Raw genomic sequence first — 7,044 nt, forward strand, 5'->3', positions numbered from 1 at the left:
CTAGAAGGTGGATCGCACAAATTTCTTGAATAGTATGTACCCCACAGCAAGCCATATTATGTCTGATAATCCGAGTAATCACACTGCTAACTTTAAGCCTTAAAATACCTAAATGAATGGCACATATCCCACATGCAATTATTCAAATGGGAGAAATTGAAATTAAAATCATTTTGGACCAGGCTGTAAGTGTGTTTATTCTAGTGTAAATGTCAAGATGGGATTCTGTAGTGATTTATGGAGCCAGCCGATATTTGACCATTCCACCCTGGGAGTCATCATCTCTGCTTCTCTCTTATTATTCACAGCTGAACCGTGCACTGTATGTAGCAAAAGTCTCATTGTTATTCTATTAATAACAGAATGCGGGTGTTAAAGACAAATGTAATGTGATTACAATAACGTGTTTACCTCCAGCACTGTCAGCAAACATCGACTCTTTACTGGAGCAGATCATGAATTATATGAAACTGAATGCTTCACACTCTCTGGTTCTGCTGCCTCAAATTTCAAACTCTGTTGAGAAGTCATGGTACAAATTTATGTCACATAAAAATGTGCTGGTTTACTTTGTTTGAAGAACTCATAACTGTTTATGATTGTCTAAAGGTGCAAAACAATGTCTTATAATCAGGATGTTTGCAGTTTTATATGTGCACATACTTTGAAAACAGGAAGTGCTTGGTTTCCTGTTAGTACTGTATATTTTCAGAGGGTATAAGCAGGATACCAGCAGATCGAATCAGAGATGGAGGCCTTAATCACAAATCTTGCTTCGGGAAAACGGCGTACCTACATTGTCATCATTGTGATCTTTACCATTTCTGTTTTATTTAGCGGCAACTTTGAATGCACTTGCAAATCACAAGTGTCTGACTGCAGCATTTACATGTTTCTGCCTTCTATAATAATATTTCTCTTAATGCTGTGGACCAGCAGCTCCTTTCAGAGAGTCTCTAGATTCACATGTGTTGGTACATGTGGCTCTAAATGCTGCAGGTTTTGCGGTTCGTTTCTCCGTCACTTTTTAAAGGCATCTTTGGTTAGTGTGCTGTGGGCTGCATATCTGTTTTTCAGTGGAGACTGGTATGTCTGCTGTATGAGCCATCTCTCTAACAGAACAGAAGAGGTACAGTTACCCTGCAAGCTCACTATTGAGGAGCGACTACGCATCACTGAGCTGAACAACGAGTCCAGGGTTAGTGGTATTTTCTTCCTGTTTCATATGTTTGAACCTGTCATATTAACACAACAATATGAATGCATTTTGTGTTTCTTTTTCAGAGAGTTGGCTACTTTTTGCTCATGTTTGTCAATGGAGCAACAGCACTGATATCATTAATTAACTGGAGAAAATGCTGTAAAAAAATATCAAGTTGCTTTGACAGAAGAAAAACCTATTACAAACTGATTTTGGAGGAGGAGGGCTTGGTGCGGAAAGACCTTTTAAGGAAAAAGGCCAAAGAAAAGCTGACTGATTTCCTGAAGACAATGATTGAGGAAGGACAATGGGAAAAGTGTTTCAATGCTGCAGAAGAACTGATTAAAAGGGAAGAGAACTCACCATTTGAACTGGAGGAGGTCGGAACAGTACAATTTCAGGTAAACGCACTTTAGTTCATTTTTTACACGACAAAACAAATGATTAAACGCAAAGTGGTGTATAAGTGTTTGGCATTTTATAAACCTTCCTCCCGAAATCTGAGTTAGTAAGTGGTTACAGGATTCTCAATGCAGTAATCCATACTTTTGATGAAATTTTACCGCAGAAACATCATTGGAATCAGAGAAATAGCAGAGAAATATATAGATATATTAGGGGTGCAACGATACTCGTATCGATATTGAACCGTTCGATACAGTGCTTTCGGTTCGGTACGCATATGTATCGAACAATACAAAATTTTGTAATTTATTTTATCAACTTTCCTTCTGACGATGCTGTCAGATGTGGCGTTTGGAACTATTTTGGTCTTCATGTGACGTATGACCCTGAAGGTAAGCGGGTCATGGACTAAAGTAAAACAGTATGTTGGATGTGCCACGCAATGCTCAATTACATGGGTGGGAACTAGTGTGTTAGCGCAGTTAGCTCGTTAACGTGTTGGCCGTCCAGCCCCACGCACGGGGCGATCCGCGGTAGCTCGTTAACTGAGATTTGCCGTGTTGTGGCGTTAACGTCATTTCAGATTAACGCTGACAGCACTAGTGGGAACACAACGAATATGACTGCACATTTACGCCGACATCATCCTAGTGCAAAGACAAGTGGAAGCAGACAAAAAGAACAAGCATGCATGCTACAAACTTTAGCCGAGTCATTTAGACAGCCGTTAGCACATGATTCTCCTTATGGGGACCTGATATGTTTAATATGCTGCTGAGAATATAGCCCAGAAGAAGCGGATAGTAGAGCTTTTATTTTGGAAAGAGCCATTTCTCTGTAATAAACTCTCTTTTCCAAAGATGAGAGATTTCTCCATCAGATAGATTTATTTTTTTATTACTTTGTTGTTTCAGCAACATTAAATTTAAAAACTGTACTTTTGAGTTAAAATATATATTTATAATTTTATTAAATGACAAATTAAAAAGGCATGAACATTTTTTGTATCGAAAAAATATCGAACTGTGACACCAAAGTATCGAACCGAACCGTGAATTTTGTGTATCGTTGCACCCCTAATATATATATATACATCATCCATCCGATTTGCTAAATTCCGATGTTCCAATAACTTCCATGGCCATAGATGTAAAATCAAACACCTAGTCATGCAGACTACTTCTTTAAATGTTTGCGAAAGAATGGATCACTCTCACTCTCTGGAGGTCACCAACTTCCTGAATCAGTCACTACAGACCTTCAGATCAGCTCAATAACGGTACATAGAGAACTTCATGGAATGGGTTTCCATAGCCAAGCAGCTGCATTCAAGCCTTACATCACCAAGCACAAAGGAAAGCATTGAATGCAGTGGTGTAAAGAAAGTCACTGCTGAAGAGAAATTATAAAATAAATTATAATAAATTATACGTCACTGGCCACTTAGTTCCAGTGAAAGCAACTCTTAATGCTTCAAGACATTTTGGACAACTTCATGCTCCAAACATTGTGGGACCAGTTTGGGTGCACCGGTGCCGAGACGTCTGCTGCCAGAAACTGAAATAAAGCTACTTTTAACTTCTTCCTGCTTACAAGGGGTCAACACAAGGGGTAGCTCCCCACTCTCTATGCGGCAGAGTTTTTACGCTGAATGCTCTTCCTGACATAGATCCAGAGGGGTTTGTGTCTCCATCTGTGTTTGAGCAGGAAATCTTTTTCTTAATTGGGGATTGTTTAAACCCCTGCACTAAAAATGCACACTTTTTTTGACTTAAATGAACATTTTCTCTGGCTAGTATCTCTGCCATCACTTTTCTAAGGTTGAAACACTTGCATCTGTGTAGCAGTCAGTAGAGGTCACTGCTGCATAGGCTTTTACTTTTTCATCTAAGCTGTTGCAGTTCCTCGTGTTTCTTTCACTTTAGTTCATCATATTTTCCTGGTTTCTACAAATTGAAAAGGCCCATGTTCTAATAGTAATCGAGTATTTATTGATTTGAAGACTTGTAACCGGAGCAGATTCTAGCCTATATGCAAGGATGTGTTGGCAGATATAACAGGCAAGTAGTTTTAAGTTAGAGCAGCTGATTAATCAAGTGAATGTTGCTGGTTTGAGACTGTTCAGATGCTGGCATCTCTGAAGTGAGATTCTGGTTGAACATAAACACTAAATGAACTTTGGATTAGATGGACAGGTCTTGAGCTGGCTGAGTCACATTTGCTCACAGCTAAACCCTTCTTTCTAATGAAAATCTCTATATTTCTTTTCTTTTTCAGCACCGTAAATCATCTGACTCAGAACAAAGGCTACTGGAGATTTGAGAAGGCTGACCAGATGAATGCAAAGGCATTAAGAACAGTTATTGCACACAGTCTTTTACTAACAGCAGTTATTTTGTTTTTTTAAATGTACGTCACTGCTTTTCATATTTGTATTAAAGAAGCCAGTAAGACTAAAAGAAACATAAATGAACGATGTATCTCCATCTGCCACAGCTGTGCGAAAAATAAACACACAGCACCTGGAACACAAAACTTTGAAAATGCAGAGCTACATAAATCAGACACCTTTTCATTTGCCACCAGTTGGGACTGAACCAGCTAATATTCATCTGCACTAAGTTGCAGAATTACTTCCTAATTACCAGTGTTGGGGAAGTTACTTTGAAAAAGTATTTAATTATATTTACTAGTTACTTCTTCAAAAAAGGTAGTAACTGAGTTACAATATTCTAAAAGTAATCAATTACTTGAAAAGTAACTATTGCGTTACTTTAGAAAAAGTTTAACCCTCAGGGGTCCAGGGTATAATTGGCCATTTTTAACTACTTTTGATTTTCCCTCCACATTTCACCTTTAAAAACGATTTACTTTGCCTTGTTTGGTCTCATCCTTTTCAGCACAACCTCACGTGTCTGAATTTACAGTCATGTTTTCATTTTGACAGACTGTATTAACACAATTGAGCTAAAATCAGACAAAAAACATAAAATCAGAGTAGAAAAAGTTATATTTTTTACTGTAACAACCACAAACATGTTTGATGAATCATAATTCATAACTTTAAATCCAAATATAAATTGTCAATTTTAAAATCCTATGCACAAGTTTTGCTAACAACAGTTATTTGCAGCCATTTACCTTTTACTTCTTTTTTAAAATAACCATTTCAAACATTACAGAACAATCAGCTGTTCTTCACTAAGATGCCACAAATTATTTGTGCCACTCCAAAAAAATTATTTCTGTCCACTATAAAGGAAACATCACAGCCTGATACCTGCAGGTCTGACAGCAGCAGGTGTGTCACTCCTGTTTCTACCTGGAGACAGCAGTCGCCTCATTGTTCTGAAACACAAAACTATCCACAACACTACACACTAACTACACAAGACAACACATTAACTACACACTGCAAACACGCTAAACGTCACAAATCTCTTACATCTCAAAACTCTCTCTCTCTCTTTCTGCTCTCTCTTTCTCTCTCTCTTTCTGCTCTCTCTCTCTCTCTCTCTTTCTGCTCTCTCTCTCTCTCTCTCTCTTTCTGCTCTCTCTCTCTCTCTCTTTCTGCTCTCTCTCTCTTTCTGCTCTCTCTCTCTCTTTCTGCTCTCTCTCTCTCTCTCTCTCTCTGCTCTCTCTCTCTGCTCTCTCTCTCTCTTTCTGCTCTCTCTCTCTCTCTCTTTCTGCTCTCTCTCTCTCTCTCTTTCTGCTCTCTCTCTCTCTCTCTTTCTGCTTTCTCTCTCTCTCTCTCTCTCTCTCTCTCTCTCTTTCTGCTTTCTCTCTCTCTCTCTCTTTCTGCTTTCTCTCTCTCTCTCTCTTTCTGCTCTCTCTCTCTCTTTCTGCTCTCTCTCTCTCTCTCTCTCTCTTTCTGCTCTCTCTCTCTCTCTTTCTGCTCTCTCTCTCTCTCTCTTTCTGCTCTCTCTCTCTTTCTGCTCTCTCTCTCGCTCTTTCTGCTCTCTCTCTCTCTCTCTCTCTCTCTTTCTGCTCTCTCTCTCTCTGCTCTCTCTCTCTGCTCTCTCTCTCTCTTTCTGCTCTCTCTCTCTCTCTCTCTCTCTCTCTTTCTGCTCTCTCTCTCTCTCTCTTTCTGCTTTCTCTCTCTCTCTCTCTCTCTCTCTTTCTGCTCTCTCTCTCTCTCTCTTTCTGCTTTCTCTCTCTCTCTCTCTCTCTCTTTCTGCTTTCTCTCTCTCTCTCTCTCTCTCTTTCTGCTTTCTCTCTCTCTCTCTCTCTCTCTTTCTGCTTTCTCTCTCTCTTTCTGCTCTCTCTCTCTCTTTCTGCTTTCTCTCTCTCTCTCTCTCTCTTTCTGCTCTCTCTCTTTCTGCTTTCTCTCTCTCTCTCTCTCTCTCTCTCTCTCTCACTCCTAAAACTTCCCCTGTTTTTTTTTTTTTTTGGGGGGGGGGGGGGGGGGGGGGGGTTTGCTCATGAGCAGAGAGTGCTCGCTGCGCTGTCCTTAGACAGTAAACGTGACAAAACTATTGAGGAAAAAACACTGCGTATATATTGTTTATCGTGACTCTGGTTTTAAGTGGCCTATCAACAAAATTTAAAAACTGGTATATGTCACCTTGTTGCTTTGTCTTTAAGCGGTCATGTGATTGTCTTACCATGACTACTTTATTCTTCCTCAGTCAAACAGCAGCACTCATGCGATTGTTTTGCCCCCTTAGCTCCAGGTGTTATGCTAGACCAGGGGTCGGCAACCCTAGGCAGGGGTTAACAAGGGTTAACTGATGACACGGCCATAACTGGACTGGCCATCGGGCATACCGGGCATTTGCTTGGTGGGCCGATGATTTTTTTATTTTATTTTTTTTGTAACGGTATAAACAATGAAAGGTGGTGGATTGGCCAGATGCTGGCCGGTGTGTAAAAATAACTCAGTTGTTTGGTGGTGGCTATGGAGGAGCTTCCACAGATTCAGTAAGAAGTGGTGGAGGCCAGCAGGTGGATGAGGGAAAGGGGAGGCAGGAGGAGCAGAGACCTGACCTCCCACATCATAAAGACCCTGGAAAGGCTCATCCTGGACCAGCTGCGACCCATAGTAAGACCACATCTGGATCCCCTTCAGTTCGCTTATCAGCCTCGTCTCGGAACTGAGGACGCCATCATCTACCTGCTCAATCGTGTCTACACCCATCTGGACCAGCCGGCGAGCACTGTGAGGGTCATGTTTTTTGACTTTTCCAGTGCTTTCAACACCATCAGGCCGACCCTCCTGGGTGATAAGTTAGCAGCGATGCAGGTGGATGCTTCTCTGGTGTCCTGGATTGTTGATTACCTGACAGGAAGACCACAATATGTACGTCTCCCACAGTGTGTGTCTGACAAGGTAATCAGCAACAGAGGGGCACCACAGGGGACTGTCCTCTCCCCCTTCCTCTTCACCCTCTACACCACAAACTTCAGCCACTGCACAGAGACCTGCCATCTTCAGAAGT

The 7,044-nt window shown here is 40.9% G+C and overlaps 1 long non-coding RNA gene across 1 annotated transcript; it reads left to right on the plus strand.

The window, feature by feature from the left end:
- Positions 1-749: 749 nt before the first annotated feature.
- LOC146685198 (uncharacterized) lies at positions 750-4,263 on the plus strand. Its single transcript, XR_014917280.1, has 3 exons — positions 750-1,198; positions 1,285-1,602; positions 3,884-4,263. It is a non-coding gene; the product is annotated as an uncharacterized LOC146685198 (long non-coding RNA).
- Positions 4,264-7,044: the final 2,781 nt, after the last annotated feature.

Source organism: Copadichromis virginalis, linkage group LG20, assembly GCF_057382275.1.
Source record: "Copadichromis virginalis isolate Kocher_CV1m ecotype Utaka linkage group LG20, C_Virginalis_male_GT1.1, whole genome shotgun sequence".
NCBI classification, from domain to species: Eukaryota; Metazoa; Chordata; class Actinopteri; order Cichliformes; family Cichlidae; genus Copadichromis; species Copadichromis virginalis.